This window comes from Panthera tigris, chromosome A3 (assembly GCF_018350195.1).
Source record: "Panthera tigris isolate Pti1 chromosome A3, P.tigris_Pti1_mat1.1, whole genome shotgun sequence".
Lineage (NCBI taxonomy): Eukaryota > Metazoa > Chordata > Mammalia > Carnivora > Felidae > Panthera > Panthera tigris.
Genome location: NC_056662.1, coordinates 35,788,390 through 35,808,228, shown reverse-complemented (window position 1 = coordinate 35,808,228; position 19,839 = coordinate 35,788,390). Strand labels below are relative to the sequence as shown.

The following is a 19,839-nucleotide window of genomic DNA, read 5'->3' as shown; positions in this document are numbered from 1 at the left end:
ATAAGAAACCTGGCAAAATATTACCAGGCTCTTTGCTATTTAAAAATAGCACAGAAGTCTTTGGAGCATGTTTCTTTCTGTAGCTTCAAAAGGCAGTATCTTCATGCATTTTTTTTTTTCCTTTTAGATCTTTTTTGATGAGGACAGTTAAATATCAGCATTATCCATCCCAGGGCTTCCCAGCTAGAGCCCCTCATGAAGGAAATGAATGAATAAAGAAGGAATAACTGCAATCTTTGCATCTCACAGAAATGCCTGACTGTCACAGAGGCTGCATCTAAATCCTGAACCATTTCCTTGAGTGCTACAGCGTCAAGAGAAGAAAAGCCCACTCATTGTTTTCCATGAGAGTAAACTGGACAAAGAAAATAACAGAGTTGACCAGCTATGTGTCCATGACCTACTTACTAAACCTCTCTGAACTTCTGTCTTTCCATCTGTGAAGCAGAATTAACATTACATAACTAAATTCTGCTGTGAGCAGAGCTACTCAGTGTGGTTCGTGGACCAGTAGCATCAGCATCACCTACGACTCTGTTAGAAACACAGTGGGGCACCTGGGTGGCTCAGTCGTTAAGCGTCCAACTTGATTTTAGCTCAGATCATGATTTCACGATCTTGAGATTGAGCCCTTCATTGGGCTCTGTGCTGAGCATGGAGCCTGTTTGGGATTCTCTCTCTCCCTCTCTCTCTAAAATAAAAAAGAAATTAAAAAAAAAACACAAAGAAATGCAGAGTCTCAGGCCCCACTCCAGACCATCTGAATCTTAACATCCAGAGGCAGGGCTCAGCAATTTGTTTCAACAAGTCCTCTAGGGGATTCTGATGCACACTGAAATTTGAGTAACACTGAATACGATGACTGACAGAAGATTCTAATGGTTAAGAATGGCTTAAGGAAGGGCATCTGGGTGGCTCAGTCAGTTAATTGTCTGACTTGGGCTCAGGTCATTATCTCACGACTTGTGGGTTCAAGCCCCACGTTGGGCCCTCTGCTTACAGCTCAGAGTCTGGAGCCTGCTTCAGATTCTGTGTCTCCCTGTCTCTCTGCCCCTCCCATGCTCATGGTCTCTCTCTCTCTCTCTCTCTCTCTCTCTCTCTCTTTCTCTCTCTCTCAAAACTAAACATTAAAAGAAAAAAGTGGCTTAAGAAGTGTGGCTGCAGTTTTTCAAATGCTGACTGTACTACTAACTTGCTGTGTGATCTCAGGCAAGGTGTTTAGCCTCTCTGAGACTTATTTTCCTCATGACAAAAATCATTGCTACTGTATGGATTAAATGAGGTAACACATGTAAAGGAACAGAAGGCCTGAAATGTAGGGCTCAACAGATAGTATCATTGGATATTTAAGTACAGATAAAAACAAAGCCAATGTTATACCATATATAATATAGTAATTTATTTATAATTATTGCCTCTGAACCATCAGACCATTGTTGAACATTTTTGTTCTTTTTGTATACTTTTCTTTACACATTTTTTTTTCTGCAATTACCATGAATTGCTTTTATAACCAGAAGAAACACTATAAAAATGATTTGTGTTCAAGGAGGGCAAATGTTAACAACTGAAGTAGATGAGGTGTTATGTTTGGCTATGCAATAGTTCATGGGTCCTCATGGGTCTCCCTATACCCGTGCCCTTCCATATAGCCCAGCATACCTTGTATTGGCTTCTGAACATACATGAGTGAGTCTGATCATTCCCATGTAATCAATCAGGAAGAACAACTTCTTAGGCCTCATTACCATTGGCATGGGCTTAAGATATCCATAAAACCATCAGGTGAATGAACCAGACTAGCTTAGTGGATCATGAGATAGATCTTCATGAGATAAGTCATCTTACCTAAGGCCATTCTAGACCAACTGGTTCCCAGCTGACCCACCAACAGGCCACAGAGTGAGCTCAACCAAGACTGAAAAAAACTGCTCAACTGAACTCAGCTCATATTGTTGACTTGTAGAATCCTGAGCTAAATAAATGAATGCTGTTTGAAGCTACTACATTTGGGAAGTTGTTACCCGGTGAAAGCTAACTGATATACTGGGTATACCTCAAGAGTTGGCTATAGTGTCATCATCCTGTTCTGCCTTCCATACCCGGCAGCCAAACTTTTCACTCTTTTATGTTAGGAGCTTTACAGACAGTTGAACTATCAGTATGAGTAAGCAGCAGGCAGCAAGTAGAGCAGAAATAAAGCATGCTTGGAAGGCACATCGGTAATGGAAGGTGCTGTCTTCACATCCTTTAATAAAAGAAAATAGGCCAAGAGAAAAGAAAGAAGCATGACTTAATATAAATTTTTCATATGGCATATCAGGAACAACCAGTAATTCTATTCTTAGTCTTTTCCTCTATTGATGCTGAAATTTATTTTCAGGTTAATGTCTATATTGGTCTAAAAAGGAATACTGAAGTTGTGGGCCAGGACAGGAAGAATGTAGTTGGTAAAATAAAATGTTTTCATCAGATTTCATTTCAGGAGGCTAAAAAAAAAGTCGATGCAGGGCTGAACCCAGATGTCACTGTCAATCTGCCCAAGTGATTGTTGGTGGCACATCTTTACCGCTCTGCTGATAGCCATCAATTAATGAGTCATCAGGCACAGTAATCTGGGCAGAAGCAGGGTGTTCTCTGCAGCTTTAGGGAGTAAGAAAGTCCTTGCCTTAGCTGTTGAGACATTGCCTATGCTTTTCTACCTTTTGGGTCATATAGATTTTAATTAGATGAATTACTCCATCTTGAGTGCCTAGAAGCACCATAGATGACACACCATTAACTTGCTGTGTCTAACCTCTTTGTGTGTGCGAATCCTTACAACCTTATTATCATCACCCCTATTTTAGACACAAAGAAATGAGGAACAGAAAGAATAAAGAGCTTTCCCCTAGGTCTTAGGCCAGAGCACCTGCCATTAACCAGATCGGGACCAGAGGCCAGCACAGTGCATGGACATGGCAGATGCTCGATAAACAACCGTGTCTGACTTACCCTATAAGCCCTAATAGGGACGTTGCACCTGGGGGGGGGGGGGTGGCTGAGTGCCCTTGGGGAATAAGTATTAGTGATGAGTATTGATTTATTCTCCTCTTCTACCTGTGTATTTCCACTTGAAGGGCCACTCTCAGCACATCTATTCTTTCTGGAAATTCAGTTCAAAGAATTGAAATTCTTTAGAGCTCAAACAGTGGCAATTGGGTAGGAAGGTTAGTAGATTTGTCTGGAAAGTGACTTATCCCACCAAGCAAGCAGTTTGCACTCAGGTTCTATGTGTGGATGATGACAGAAGTACCTCCTTCACACACCCATCACTGTCAGGGTAGCTTTGCCTCTTTTCTCTCTTCTCTGTAAGAGGTGTTAGCCAAACATCAACACTTGCATCAACTCTGTAAGATGGGTTAGCCAAGCATCAACTCCTAGGTTCAGCATCTTTCAGTCTTTATTGATAAGAATCTTGCAAGTGTAATTTGCTCTCCTTCTCAATAAGTAGGTCAGCCCCTTTTATCTCTTTCCTTCCATCTTCTACTCCCACCTCACATACCCATACAGATGTGCACAGAACATGTACGCCCACCATTCTTTCTTTTGTTCCAAACCAGAAAAATTCAATGTGATACTGTTCTTTGAAATACAATGACTCAGAATCGGTTCAGAATCAGTATGTCCCCAGCAAAACCACCAGAATTCTGCGTTTTTCCAGCAGGCTTCAGACAGAAGTGGAATCAACATATTCAAGCATAAAGTGAATTCCAGTGAGCTCCACTAAATAACACCAGTGCTTGAGAACACTCTTTACCTGGGCTGAAAGACATGTTACTTTGAAGTCTCAGATGTCAGCAAAAGTATGTTAAAAATTTAATTATGATGTAAATGAACATACTTTTATTTCTTGCCGATTTTGGAAGCAGAAAGTCTATTTTATATGGGGACATGATGGGACAAAGGAAGTGACATAGCTTGTGATTTGCATATGCTCCTGAGGTTTCAAATCTAGATGCAGCTTCAAATACGGAAATAATAAGCAAGTCACAGTATCTTATCATGAGTCTATGTAATTATAAATCCACTTCAAAACACATATTGAGCATTTACTGTGTGGGAATTTTTAGTGTGTGGATGTGTAAAAGACAGATAAGATAGCATTCCCTTCACCAAGTTTGTAGTTGCATTCGGGTGCAAGAATATGGATCTGGGGACACCCCCAGGGTGAAGACCTAAATGCAATACTCTGAAACCCAGGGAACCAGTATTTTTTTATAGTCTCACAGATTCACACGAATAATAATTTTCCCAAAACACATTTTGATAGCTAATCTAAGTTCTCACAATCAGGAATTTCCTTTGCATTACCAAACTCCTGACATAAAAATGAAGGAGGACAGATTGAATTTTGTACGTGTGGAAGACAAGCATTAGGATGTGTATTGAATGGTCCAGATTCTTTTATGCCAACCATCAGTTCCAGTTATTGAAAGAGGTGTCCTACGCTCTCTATGTCCCTAATATCAAAGACATGCCAAATTTTCCCAAGTGCACATTAAAGAGTTGAGAAAGCAAGTGAGAAGATGAGAGAGAGGAGACTTCTCAGGGAAAGAATACCTAACATCAGCTGCCTTTTGGGGGGAACCAGAATGTTCCTTAATCTTTCCAAACACCCCTGCTCTCCTTCCTCTACCCCACCCCACACTTGCCTGGTATATGATGACCTAAGATTTCATGGATATTTTCTCTGACTGGGCTCCCCTCCCTCACCAGGCCAAGCCCCCCTTTAAATAGTCTCACAACACACAATGCTACTTATTTGTATCATTTGGTGTAGTGTAGCGGTTACCAACATGGACTTGAGAGTGAGGCTGCCTCAGTGCAAATGGCTATGCCACTCACTAGCCATGTGCCTAAGTTAGCCACGCTCCTTAACCTCACTGTACCTCAGTTTCCTTATCAGTAAAATGGGGATAATAGTAGGTGTCACCTCCTAGGCTTTTTATGAAGACTAAATGAGTGAATATTCATGAAGATGATCAGAACAGTGCCTGGCATATGGTAAATGCTAAATAAGTGTTCATTTAATAAGTAAACTTTGTGGAATGAGTTGTTTAATATGTCCTCATATGTAAGTTCCAACTTATTGGTTTGTGTCACTGAGGTATACTACATACCTGTACACAAGGTGGGAGGAGGGAAGGCATTACTAGTATTATTACCACTATTGGTAGTTAACACTTATGGCAGGTTTGCTCTATGCCTAGCAGGACAGTCACAACTTTATATTCATTATGTAACTAATCTTTTCAATAACTCTTAGAGATAGATACTCTATTGACACCCATTTGTCAGATGAGGAAACTGAGGCAGGGGACTAATAACCTGCCCGAGGTAATACAGCCAGGGAGTGCTGGTTCATTCCCAGTGGGCTGGAGGAACATGGCAAGTCCTGGACCATCTGAGAAAGCTTGCACTGTAGTGACTGGGAACAAAGCAAAGAAATTAGGACAGTATGGTGGCCATGAAAATGTGCCCTTCAGATTTTTGCCTGCAGGTAGGGCTTGATTACCAATTCCCTTCATACACATACACACACATCTTGATGGTGGGCTAGACTCAGTGTCACGTTTCCAAAGATTAGAGTCTCATCCAAAGATGAGAAGGGAAAAATAGTAACTTCACAGTGGTGTCACCTGGCAAACACTACCTTGGGTGAATAGTCAAGTGTAACATCACCAGTGAGGTCATAGGGATTTGCTATACGTCCTGACATGAGGTGATGAGTAGGGCACTTCGCTTTTGCCATGTTCTTTCTCAAAACCCATAACCCCAGTCTAATGATAAGAACAACAGACAAACCCAGATTGGGTACCTGGCCAATGCTCCTCAAGATTATCAAGGTCACAAAAAACAAAGAAAGAGGGAAAACTGTCACAGAAAGGAGACAGGGGAGACACAACTAAATGCAATGTGGTCCCTGGATTGGACCGTGGAATAGGAAGAGAACATTAATAGAAAATCTGGTGGGATCCACATACAATTTGGAGTTTAATAGTAATGGACTAAGGTCAATTTCCTAGTTGTGACAAATGTACCACAATAATGTAAGATGATAACCATGGGGGAAATTGGATGAGGGGTATAGATTCTGTGAGGGGAGACGTATGCTATCTTCACAACTTTTCTGCAAATCTAAAATTATTCCAAAATAAAAAGTTTATTTAAAACACCCCCAGGAATTGTCATTACATTGGTTTAAGATATGGCCTGGGTTTGGGAATTTTTATAAGACCCTAGGCAATTCTGATGTGCAGAGAGGTTTTGGAAACCACTGATCTACATTCTTTTTTTTAATTTTATTTTATTTTTAATGTTTACTTATTTTTGAGAGACAGAGCACAAGCAGGGGAATGGCAGAGAGAGAGGGAGACACAGAATCTGAAGCAGGCTTCAGGCTCTGAGCTGTCAGCACAGAGACCAATGTGGGGCTCGAACTCATGAGCCATGAGATCATGACCTGAGCTGAAGTCTGATGCTTAATGGACTGAGCCACCCAGGTATCCCCCAGTGATCTACATTCTCAAGAGCTACACAGTTGAGCGGTAAAGCCAGTTTTTAAGTAAAGTCACAAGGGACAGCTGTGTTAAGATGGCCCTACTTCTGACCTACTGGTTCCTTCTCTGCTATCACAGTGCAGTGGTTCTTCCCAGAACCACACTCCTTGAGAATAGGCCACATATACTCTCATATTTACTCTCAGAAACACATTTAGATCTCTCTGGTGGGAGACTCTAAGGTACTGGTTAGGACCTAATCCTAATCTTCTTTTAGGTTAGCAAAACAGATATTCAGATATAACCTTTGTAGAACCACAGTAAAATGGAGTTACTTATGTCAAGGACAAAATGGATATGGTTAACAGGTGCATTAAGGAAACATAACCTACCCTTATAGGAATTTACAGTTCTTCTCTGAAATCAGCAGAGGACTCAGCCAATCCCCAAAACTCCAAGTCTATCCATGCCATCTCTGGACTCATTGTTTCCCTGACTCAGCTACCCCGATCCAGACAAGAAAGAAGACCACTATGCAACCAATCAGCTGAAAAAACTAAATAACGTCTGTATTTATCCTACAAAAACTCCTTAGTCTGTGAGCAACTTGGAACTCACTGTGCCCACAGCCTTGGTTTTCCTGGTTTGCAAATCAAAAGCCTTGCAATACACTCATCTCTCTACTTTGTTTTATTTAGTATGCAGTTTGGTTTTTTGACACCTTCCAGCATGCACTGAATTTATTCCTGAGAAGCTGGGTGAATGGAACACCAGTAAATCAATTCCTATTTTAGGTGCATAGTGGGAGCTGACTGCTTAAAGATTTTTTGACAAGAACCTGTGGGCAATGAGAGCTTCCTCTTATAACAGACCTCCCATGTTAGCTCATTTAATTTATTTTAAAAATTGGGGGACTAGTGTTTTCTTGCAGCAGAGTGCTTCATAGCCTGGTCATGTCCCCTCCTCAGCCAAGAAAGTCATGGCTACTGTAATGGTAATGGATGCTGGAGGTGCCCTGTCCAGATCCTTGTTACTCTTTCCTGGCAGGTGCGCTGGTTCCCCAGATGCACAAACACGTCAGCTTTGCTCTTGTCTCAGGGCTTTGTGCCAACCTTCTGAAATACTCTCCCCACCATGATGGGTCCCTTCTCATCTGCAGCTTAACTCCCATCTCCTAAGAGGGGTCCCCCCTACCTCAGTCTCATGTTACCCCCACAACCCACTCCAACCACCTGCTTAGCCTCTGGCCCCATCTGATACTGCAGTGTCTATCTGTTTGTTCACTATTTGTCTCCTCCCACTAAAATGGTATTTCCACGAGAGAAGTTCTTGCCTGACGTTCACCCCTGTTTTCCCAGTACCTATAGCAGCATGAGGTGTGTAATAGATGCTCAGTAAATATGTGGTGAATGCCAGGAGGAGGCAGGGAGAATTGATGCTATGGACTCTAACTCTGAGTGATGAGGATCCACAGGGTTCAACCCACCCAAAGCCCTCTGAGGCCCAGGAGGCAGTTCCAGGCTACCTGTAGGTCACTGAATGAAGAGACCACCCTTGTCCTGATTGTATCTCCTCTGCCAGCCTGCCCCTTGAGGTCCATCTCGATCCCTGTCTTTCTAGCCAAGGCCCCCACTGCTCTTTCTGGCTCAAAGCAGTCTGGCTTTGGCAGGGTTCAGTATGCTAAGAGCCCCACAGTCACACTGACCTCCCATGAGCGGGGTGGAAGAACTCTTGAGTGGCTCTGTGGAAGCTCAGCGAGGCTGCACGACGTCCCTATTACCCCCAGCAGCTACTTCCCAGAGGCATTTTCATAGCTCATGCCAGGAACCTCCCCTCCCCAAAACCTGCAGTGATTGCTGGCCCCACAGAGTGATCGGAGCCATTGGCATCACTCTGCAGGATGCTAACAGCAAACACTGAAAGTCAAATCCTCTAGGGCCCCCTGCCTGCTCTTCCAGGACTCCGTAAGCCTCATCTCTTCTGGAACGATGATTGTGGATTGAGGCAATCAATGTCAGGAAAACGCACGCAGGCCCCAACACAGGCCAGCGGGCAGGTCTGCAAATATCAAAACTACCCAGTTCAGAATGAGGCCTGGCCGCTGAGAAATGGCCATTTGGGAGGCCCCTGACCGTGTGATGTGGATCCAGGTGCTCTCTAGAGTAGAAGTATGTGGATGGTTGAAGGAAGAATTGGGTATTCCCTAGTGTGGGAGGCAGAATTCTGAGATGACTGTCACAATTCCCATGCCTGGCACACAGGCTCTGTGTGGAATCTCCTCCCACTGAGTATGGGTGGCATCTGTGAATATGACAAGATGTCACTCTGTAATTAGGTTATATTATATGGAAAAGGTAAAGGGATTCTACATGTGTAATTAAGGTCCCCAAACTGTTGATTTTGAGACTATTGAAAAGGAGATTATCTGGGCATGGGCCTGCCCTGATCAGGTGAAAGCCCTGAAAAGAAGGTGCTGGTCCCTCTCAAAAACATTCTGCTGCCAGCCTTGAAGAAGTAAACTGCAATGTTGTGAGAGGGCCTGTCAGGGGCAGTGCGGTAAGGAACTGAGGATGGTTCCTGTCTGAGAGCTCTCAGGTAACTGGGCTCTCAGCCCTAGGATGCAAGAAATTGAATTCTGCCAACAACCTGAATGAGCTTGGAAGGGGACCTCAGGCTCCAGATAAGAATGCAGCCAGAGGGTATTATGCTAAGCGAAATTAGTCAGTCAGAGAAAGACAAATATCATATGACTTCACTCACGTGAGGACTTTAAGACACAGAACAGATGAACATAAGGGAAGGGAAAGAAAAATAATATAAAAACAGGGAGGGGGACAAAACAGAAGAGACTCTTAAATATGAAGAACAAACAGAGGGTTACTGGAGGGGATGTGGGAGGGGGGATGGGCTAAATGGGTAGGGGCACTAAGGAATCTACTCCTGAAATCATTGTGGCACTATATGCTAACTATATGCTAACTAATTTAAAAAATTAAATTAAAAAATTAATAATAATAATAATAATAAAGACTTAAAAATAAATAAATAAAAGAATGCAGCCCCAGTAGCTTGTAAGAACCTGAGCAGAGAGCTCTGCCACGTCATGCCCAGACTGATGACCCATGGAAACTGTGAGATAATAAATGTGTGCTGTTGCAGCCTCTGGTTTTGCAGTAATAGTGTTAACACAGCAATAAATAAGAAATGCATCTGGGTTCTAGAAAGGCCTTGGTGCATTCCCGGTGCTGCCTCCTGAAATCAGAGGGCTTCTACCCGCTCCAGTCTCCCTCTGCTCCTCCACTTAGGGAAGCCTCATGGGTATTGTGGTGCAGCGTGGGGACTCTACTTAACAAGGGTTAATTTAACAAAGTCACAACAGTATCTTTACTTATGAGTGAGAGTTTGGGGTTGGATGCTTCCCAACATTTCTTCCATCTTGAGCTCCCCTGATGCTACGATGTAACCTACACACAGCACAGCACACTGCGGGGTTCCAAAGTGCCTTGAGAGGTAGGATCCAAGATGGGGTTCAAAACTAGGTCTTGAGTGACCAAAGGCCCCTACTCTTCGTTCTCTGCTAAAACACTTTGGATTTTGTCATTTACATGGTCTAGTTGGACCCTTGGTATAACGTTTGCACTCACTGATCTACAACATGCCATTTTCCATCACAGGCTTCAGCCCTATTGTTTCACGTCTCACCATTTCCAACTTGACTGTCTGGAGAGGTGGAGAGAACAGGCCACTCACCAATACTGGCTCTGAAAGCACCAGACGTGGTATTGGCACTGGTGCTCTACTGACACTGTTTTTCAAAATGATGGGATGTGTTCATGAAGCCAGACATATTATCCTGAAAATGGTGCTGTGCAGTGTTGTTCTGCACCCCACCTGCCCCCTTTATATTTCTTTGCCACCTGGAAGCTGCAGCTCTGTGTTTACCGCAGGGTGTCCTCCAGAGACTGTGAGAGCTGATGCCTTCCTCTCACCCCCCGCTGGCAAGCTGGAATTAATTATTCCCTCTCCCGGTCCTCACCTCATGCCATTTTATTTTTAAAATATTAACAACAGTAAATTGGGACTTGCATTTTTGCTCAAAAACAAACCATTTGGTGCCTGTTTGCTTGGGGCCCACGGGTGAAATTAGCCCTAAAGTCACAAGATGTCATGAAGAGAGGGTTCTCTGATCCCTTCGGCAGGATACCAGAAGCAGCAAAACCTGCCAAAGTGCTTGATGGATACTGGTTGGAGGAGGACAGATCATGAGTGGGTGTGAGTTGGGTGTTTAAGGACCTAGAGAGTCAAAGATGTGATGAGGTTGGAGAAAGAGGTCATCGTGCCCAGGGTCAGGGGGCCTGGAGGATGGGAGGGACAGCCCACTGCCCTGAGAGAGGATTTGGAACACCAAAGAGGCAGGGGTTAATTCCCTGGAGCCAGCTTGAGAACAAGATATAAAAGAACAGGACAAAGAGGGGAGAGGGGAAGGATTCTGGAAAATGGTGGTACAGGGGCTGGGCGTGGTTGAGCCTTCTCTCAAATCAGCAGAATGGTCTCCTGACCTGACTGGGTGGGGGATATACTGGATGGAGCTGAGACCTGAAGGTGGACCAGGATGGGAATCTCAGCTCTGCCGTTTTCAAGCTGAGGGACTTAAGGTAATTTATTTAACCTCACTGCAACTCAGATTTCTCATCTGTAAAATGAAACTAATAATACCTCCTCGCAGGTTGTCATGGGAATCAAATGAGATGATGTATGCAAAAACCTTAGTTTACTGCATAGCACATTGATGCCAAATAAATGGTACCCAGCAGGAGCCCAATGAATAGGTGTTGAACAAACACAGGACTAAACCATTAATGCGCCAAAGCTGGAGACAGGTATTGTGAAGCTTGGGGTGTCTGGAGATGACAGTCTGCAAAATTGGAGGAGCCATTCTTAATGCTCCACCTGTATCTCCTTGGCACCCACCTTTCCTGTACATCCTAAGGTTCTCTACTCAAGCTATGACTCACTGCCAGGGGGATTTCTCTGGTCTCTGGAGTAGGCTTGGTCTTCTATAGGGCTGGATGCAAGTTTATACCCCTGGGAATGGCCCTTAGCCACTGAAGGCTGGGAGCTGGTTCGCAAATACTCCAGATTCCTTGCCCTTCAAACAAAGCAATTCAGGCCTGAGCTCCAACAGCTGGTAATCTGCTCACTAACGCTCCTTGCATTGGCTTCCTCCTCATTCATCCTCCTCATCCCTGCTCACCTACCTGTGATCCCTAGGATCACCTCGCAAGTAAAATATGTGCACTCACATCCTTCTTCACCTTCTGCTTCTGGGAGGACCCAACTTAAGATAGCATTCTGACTGAAGAATTTAGAAACCTTTAAATTTTTTTTTTGGCAGGGGAGGGAGCTCAGTAAGGAAGCTGGTGCAGGATCTGAAAGAGTGAACAGTTCTTCTGCTCCAGGTCTGATCCTCAGGAGTCTGCCATCTAATACCTAAAGTGAGCTGAGAAAAGGACTGAGAGCAGGACTCAGAATGCTCTTTGAAGTGCCGGACTAGACAGCTGGGTGAGTCAGACATCCCCTGCTCATCTATGGAATGACTAAGACAAGGCTCTGGTGGGGCCTGCTGTGAGGCACCAAGGCAGGTGCCTGGCTTCTTTTCCATGACGCAGCAGCACAGTTGAAAAGCCTTCAGGGTTTTTTCCACTGCCTCCTCCCTTGGGTTCCCATTTCCAAATCTCTCATTGGGCAGAGGGCTGGCTGAGAATTGTTTCTACCATTATGGGGAGCTCTTGCAATTAGAGGAGAAAGTGGAGTTTGCTTAAATAGGGGAGGGTTTCTGGAAAGAAAAAGAAAAAAACTTCAAATACAACTGTCCTCGCCAAGGCAAGCCCAGGAGAAATTTCAGATAAAGAAATGTCATCGCAAAACAACAAAAAGGTGATGTGTTTTTTCCAGTTTGAATTCAGATCCTCAATGTTTAGAGAACATTTTCCTTTTGACTACCCCCTGAATTTACCAGACATCTGGGTCTGTGATTGTTTAGTTAACTTGGAGAGATGCAGCGAGATGTTTCAGGTGCCTTCTTGACCCAAGGATATCCAAAACTTAACCCCAAGGGCTCTAACTTTGGCAGGGTAATAATAATCTATGCCTAAGTTCCCTGGTTTATGGAATGTAGTGGAAGTTATGTAGCTCCAGGATGGACAGGGAGAGCCTAGTGCTCAGCCTGTGACAGATGGAAGAGCTTTCTCTGACTCAGGCTCCCAAGTTTGGTGGGGGCTGTGGTAGACAATTTTGCAAAAATGGTTGTAATAATTCCTCTCTCAATATCCATAATTTTGGGTGGCCCCCACCCATACTGACTCTGTACTTAGCCATGAGACTTACTTTGGCCAATGGGACAATAGCAAATGTGGCCTAAACAGACTTGAAAAGTGCTCATACATTGGTGCTCGTCCTTTCTCGCTGTTTTTGGATGATGAAAGATATGTGGTCTAGTCACCCATCACCCTAATCAGCAGCCATTACCAACCACCATTCATGGAAGTGAGGACATTACAGACCAACAAGACCCCAATCTATCAGCTGACTGAAGAACCACCTAATTAACCCAAAGGCCCATGAGCAATAAGAAATTGCTGTTTTAGGCCACTAAGTTTTGGGGTAATTTGTTACATAACAAGAAACAACTTCTTCAGGGAACCCCAGATAACACTTGTGCCCACATGACATGTAGATCTACCCTTCCTTTCTCTCCACTGGCTTCCTCCCACCCCCACACCGGGAGGGCTAAAGGGGGGCCTGAGCCTGATGCAGCACCAGTAGAAATATCAGATGTTTTCATATCACTGCACAATTGTTACATCTTTCTCAAAATATGTATTCTCATCACCACTTTTAAATTGTGGTCATTATTAGACTCACCACCAAATACTGCTATTTAATGGTACAATTTTTAAAAGACTATATAGGACTATATCACAAATTTTAAAAATATTTTCATAACTGTATTTCAATACAATTTGTTTCATATGAAATTTTATGTATTTTATTTTATACATTAAAAAATGTCACTCTGCGAAGGGATTCATAGGCATCACCAGACTGTCAGCAGGGTCAATGAGAAAAACAAAAAGCTGATTCTATTCAGATGAAAAAAAAAAAATTGGTTGGTCTTATTTATGTGCAATTTATTTGCCCAATCTCGTCTCTCAAAATATTGACATAAATTATGAAGACATCTGAAGGGAAAAACTATGGCAAAATAACCCAAGAAACTTCTACCTGTGGTTGATTGTGGCACAGTACAGAACCACAAGAATGCCATAACTTTGGTATGCAGCAGACGCAAACTGAAATATCTACAGGGGTCGGGAAGATAATAAAGCTATGTGGATTGAACTAGGTATATGAAGACATGTAGTGTTAGGCTCTATGGCAAATTGGAGAGGAAATACCCTGCTTTAAGGCATTCATGTTTAAGATATCTGCAAATCCAGCATTGGCCAAATAAAGTAAGTTTCTGGATAGTAGTAAGCCTAGGGGCCATTAGTTTGCCATCCACGAATTAAGAGCAGAACTAGACATCTGGCCAACCTTCATCCTTGAGCCAGCTCTGCCTTTGACTAATTTGACTGCCTTTTCCAGGGCAGTCAAATTCTTAGGCTCCAGTTTTTACATCTGAAAAATGGTTGTTGTTTTTTTTTTTTTCTTTTGCCATCTTTCCTTCCAGAGCTGCCATGAAGTTTTAAAAATTAAGTCATAGTGAACTGAGGGTTACTGGAGGGGTTGTGGAAGGGGGGGGACAGGCTAAATGGGTAAGGGGCACTAAGGAATCTACTCCTGAAATCATTGTTGCACTATATGCTAACTAATTTGGATGTAAATTTTAAAAGATAAAAAATAAAATTAAAAAAATTAGGTCATAGTGGGGGGAACAATTTGAAAAAAAGAAACAAGTGTCATTAAACACTTAACAGGTTGAATTAATACAACTATTTGGTAAGTGACCTGATAAAGTGTGCTTGTGTATATAGGACACATAATATGGCTTATTATGTCTGCTAAGAAACTGGTACTTCCCCCAATCAAATTGTGTGGTCCCAGTATATAAGTCATACACTTCCATAACACTCCACATTCACAACGCATTGGTATAAGCTGGGCACCTGGCCCAAGCTAGACCAGAGTCTTTCCCTGAGATTTTTGAACAGGGGGTACAGAAAACAAATGGCAGTGCCTTTCCATAGTGGATGTGTAGGAAGCACAAACCGGGTGATGATATTTCTGGTATGTGGAAGGAGGAACTGGTGTTTTAACAAGAGAAAGTAAAGTCAATGTACAGAAAGAAGCAGTGACAGAAGGCAAAGCAAGAGTCTTGATAGTGTTTGAACACCTCTCTGTCCTTCCCATGGCTTGGCTGTTCAACATTTATTCACATTCTTTGAGCCAATTCATCTGCATTTTAGCCTAAACCATTTACCTTTGGGTTTTGTCATGTGCAAAACCAAACGGACATAAGCAATATCGTCAACCTTTTCAAGAAGCTCTGTTGGCAGCTCGGAATCACAGGAATGTTCCTACTTTGCTTTTACAGTTGTTGGGTCACTATTTGAGGCCAAAGATCTCTGAGGGTAACAGCAGACCGAGAGATTTCCAGATTGGAGTGTGGACTTGTGCTGGAGAGGAAATTTGAAAGAGTTGGAGGCAGTAGCGTCAAGACAGCCCAGGGCAAGAGCAGCAGCACTGAACTGTGAGTCAGGAGTCCTAGATGCAGCTCTCACCATGCAGCTTTGGTAAGTAATGTATTTCTGGGCCTGGTCATTTGTCATTTTTCAACAATGCCATTTGTAAGGTTTGCCCAAGAAACCCAAATGTGTGATTCTCCCCAAATGAGAGGAGGGCAGAAAAGAAGGGGTGATATGAGCCATCAGGATCCTTTCTCCAAGGCAGTTCGTGCTGTGATCCAGAGGAGAAAGTAAGAAATTGCATGGCTGTGTGGAAAGGGGACAGGCCCCCTCCCTGTACCAGGACAGTTCATGGTGGGGCCCAAAAGAGGAGCAATGGGAACTGCTTTATCCTTTGCAGAGTGGATACATTTTCCTCTCTGGTATCCTTCAGAGGCTGCAGGCTGACACAGCAGAAAGAAGAAAGGGGCTGTCCTGTCATTTCGTGAGATTTTAAATTTTGCTAAGTTTTTGGAGGAAGATTCTTGGAGCCAGAGATTGAGCCATTGTTACAGGGGGAGAGAAGTATAATGAAGGAGCCCTCTGTCCCCTGCCCAAGACCCCTATCCTCATGCTGTGGACACTCACCTTCCTCATCCTTCAAATTCATTCTCATGAATAACAGCATCTTTATTACTAAGTCAGAGGGTGAGTAGAGACTTTGGTCCAGTGGCCCAGGATAGTTCTTCTCTAAGTAACTGGTCACTGCTTTTGTGAGGTAGAGAACCGTGGAAACACCTCAGCCCCATCAGACCCAGTTTAAGATGAATGTGAACATTTGAAGGAGCTACTAAGATCTCTAGGACATTGGTTCTCAAACTTAAGCCTATCTCAGAATCACCTGGAGGTGATGAAAACACAGACTCTGTCCCTCCCCATTCCACTGGAGTTTCAGATTCTGCAGGTTTGGGGTACAGCCTGAGAACTGAATTTTTGCCAGACTCTTAGGTGATGCTGATGCTGCTGGTCTAATGTCCATAGTCTAAGAACCAATGTCCTAGAGTAATGAGTCACTGATTGTGGAAGATCAGTAATATTGCACTTAGGATCTTAAATTCAAATCCAAGTTCTCTCTCTTATTAGCTGTGTGGAAGAAGGAGGAATCATTTTCTGATGCTCAAAGATTCATCAATTCCTACCTTGTCCCTTAAAATGGGAGCCTCTACTCTTTGGGAAGACCAGTACTGGGAAGATAGCTTCTATCATCCCTTCCAACCCTTCCTTTATTTGCCCCTCCCACCCCAGCTTAAGTACTCGGCAAGATAACGAAATAAGCAGTGAGCAATCCTAGCTCCCAGCCTCCTCCTTGCCAACTTGTTTTTTGTTTTCTCTCAGATCTGCCTGCTCATAGCAAGATTGCATTTTCTGCTCCTCCAAGCTGCAAACCTCCTGAGAAAGGTTCTGTGCTTTGGGGTGGATGGGTGGAGGAGGGAGGGAGGATCTTAGGTAGTCTAGCTGTTCTGTCTGACTTCACATATCTCTGCAGCCCTTTCTCCTTTGGTGGGTCCCAATGCCTAGACTTGGAGCAGAACTAGTCTGATTCTGGCTGTTGGTCCCAACCATTTTTTCCCCAATCAGACTAAAACAAAAAACACTGACTCCTGGTTATGTATCCACTGGTTCATGGAGAGGAAAGGGGCAGCACTTAGCACCTTGATAGGACCTTGATCAAACAGTATCTTCTCTGAGTCAAGTATAGAAAATAACACCCACCACTTAGGAAGTTCCTGTACAAATTAAATATAATACTAGCTACAATAGACCATAATATAGTAACCAGTACATAGTAGATCCTCAAAACACAATAATGGTTTTAAAAATTTTTCACAGAGACCTCTCCTATTCTGTATAGACCTAGATTTACAGGACTTCTCCCAAAAAGCAGAATCTGAGGTCATGGCCACAGTTAGTGTTGTTTTGGGGGGCTTTTCCAACTTTGAAAAGAAATCATTCTCTGAAGGCAACTCAGGAGCATACATTTTGCAGTTCGTATAATTTGCTTGTGCAGGCTTTCTATTTATTGGTTTATGAATAAAACTAAAGGTTTTGACAATGAGGTGAGACACGTAGGAATCTTGTACACAAGGCTGGCTGCGAGAGTCTGTGTTTGCACCTCTCTGCCTGTATACTGTGTGCACATACAAAAACACACATGCAGACACACAGTATTCAGTAAGGAATCCAACCCTCCCCAACAAACAATCTAACACAAAGCTGAATACAAAATGAAGCCAACAGATGTAGCTTTAAAAATGATTCGCTAAATAGCTTACAGCAAATTTCTTTTTCTCAAGCTAAAGAATAGTAGGAAATTTTGCATACCATCTCTTTTTAACTCCTTAAGGGCCTTAAATCCCAAGGCACTGAGCAAGAGGGGACTAGCATTTCGTTAAACCATAACTGAGCCTCTTTGGTCTCCAGACGTTATTCTGAGAATCACAAAGCCACTTTGAAAGCAGAGATGCTATTCAGAGGCATTTTTAAAAATCCTCCCCCAAACAGAAAAATCCGACTGTTGACACATTTTCCCAATTTATCACGCATGCTGCTCAAAAATAATGCGATACCAAGACCTGTTTCTTTAAGCAAACTCAACATTATAAAGAGGAAAAGAATGGCCTTCACATAACTTGCAAAAAAGAACCCTGGAAATCTGGTATGCTGAATGACGGCTAACAGACATGATAACAACAGTTCCTCCCTTGCTCCCAGACTAGTGGAGGGAATAGCACTTCACAAGCCTTAGCTCCTTTATGTGCCATGACAGCCACGTGACATACGCATGGCAGTTTATTGCTTGCTTTTTACAGATGTGCAAACTGAGGCTCAGTTCAGGTTACGTAAGTTGGTCAGGGTCATAAAACTGAAGTGGCAGAAATGGGCCAGGTACGCAACCATCTCTCTCAATCCAGCACTCAGTGAGCTTCTCCGGATACTTAGTTTCTCCTGGTTACTCGTACCAACATTTCTCACTTGACTTTTTAGTCCAGAGGGCTGAGTTCTTTGGATTTTGCTAACTCATGTTCTACATGTCAGGAGCATGCTTTCTGTTACAAGATCTCAATGGATTACGTGCAACTCATGGGAAAACTCATAGGAAAATTCACAAGGTGTTGGTAAAAAAACACAGACTTTGCAGTCGGAGATAAGATTTCTAAACTCTTTTAGAATTTAGGCTGCCATAGAGATTCAATGAGATAATGGATGCCAAAGGTCTAGTGCACCACACCACAATCATTCAATAAGTCAGTTACTTTTTTCTTATTGTTATCAAGTGGTATCTGTGTTCCCAGTTGGAGGAAGTAGGGTACAGGGTAACTGGCCAGAGGTTTTAGACTTGTTTCATGAGAAGGACTAGGAAAAAGAAATGCAAAATTCAATGCTTAGTTGATAACAGCTTTTCCTTAAAGACAAATGGGAGTGATTTACCATGTCATGCCTCAGTTTATTTTTCTCCCCTAGGCAAGAGAACACTGGATACGTGAAAGGAAAAGTTAGAAGCTGATGTGTCTGAGGACATTTTCTGGGAAGACAACTCAACATGGAGCTCTTGTATACCCTATGCCATCATTCTAACAGAGAAGCAGCAAATATGTGACCCTGAAAATAAGAGTTAGCTGAAGCCACCAATCTATCCCCCTGGTGACTCTGGTAGGAATGGACAGCGGCATCAAAACTCTCTTTTTTCAGGGCACCTGGGTGGCTCAGTTGGTTAAGCATCCGACTTCGGCTCAGGTCACAATCTCACGGTTTGTGAGTTCGAGCCCCACATCAGGCTCTGTACTGACAGCTCAGAGTATGGAGCCTGCTTTGGATTCTGTGTTTCCCTCTCTCTCTGCCCCTCTCTCTTTTTTAACTGTGTATTTGACATATGTCAAATAGCTTGGCTCTGTATGTGAAACTGACTTAAATCACTCACAGGCAATGGTTTTTCATCTCTGAATATAAATCTGCTCTTATCAATGCTTTGCTTGAGCATCACCTGATTCTTCATTAGCATTTTAACCCCTGATTCACAGGAGATAAAAAAGCACGTCCGAAAAATAACTATTTGCTGAAATTTGGCAGCTAGTAGGGGGTGAACAAAAATGCTTCCTTTGGGACATAACTTCATTCCAACATTTAGGGTGAATCAACCTTCCCGAGTTGTTTTAAGTGTAACATTTGGTCAATAAAAGGAGGAATTACTTACAGTGGTAGAATTCTTTTCTCTGCAAAAGAGCAGTTGGTATTCCCATTCATTTCCTGTATACCTGGTGTGTGACAGGCACTGTTACAGGTACCAAGGGTTCAAAGATGGTTAACATATTGCCCTTGCTCTCAAAAACTTTTATAGTCTGTTAAGGAAGAGAAATGCATAAATATGTAATTACAAAGCACTGTGATAAATCATACAAGGGAGATGAGAGCATTGCTCATTGGTAAGAAGAGGCAACTTTCTAAAAGCAAAAGTTGGGGGACTAACACACACTTCTACTCAATCCTGAATCATTGAACCTTGTTTAACAAGACAGAGTTCTCAAAGGAGGGCAGTGAATTGGCTTGGGAAGTCCTGTCATCAAAAAGATGCT

At 43.0% G+C, this 19,839-nt stretch overlaps 1 protein-coding gene and 1 long non-coding RNA gene across 6 annotated transcripts in view; one reads left to right on the top strand and one right to left on the bottom strand.

Annotated features, from left to right (window-relative positions):
- LOC122237256 overlaps positions 1–384 on the top strand; it is a 45,033-nt gene extending 44,649 nt beyond the window's left edge. For all 5 annotated transcript variants that reach the window (XR_006215574.1, XR_006215576.1, XR_006215578.1 and 2 more), the window contains one exon: positions 128–384. This is a non-coding gene — a long non-coding RNA (uncharacterized LOC122237256). The remainder of the gene's footprint in view (positions 1–127) is intronic.
- The window catches only part of SNAP25 (synaptosome associated protein 25), an 84,780-nt gene that overhangs the window by 56,620 nt on the left and 8,321 nt on the right, over positions 1–19,839 (bottom strand). The window lies entirely within an intron of this gene.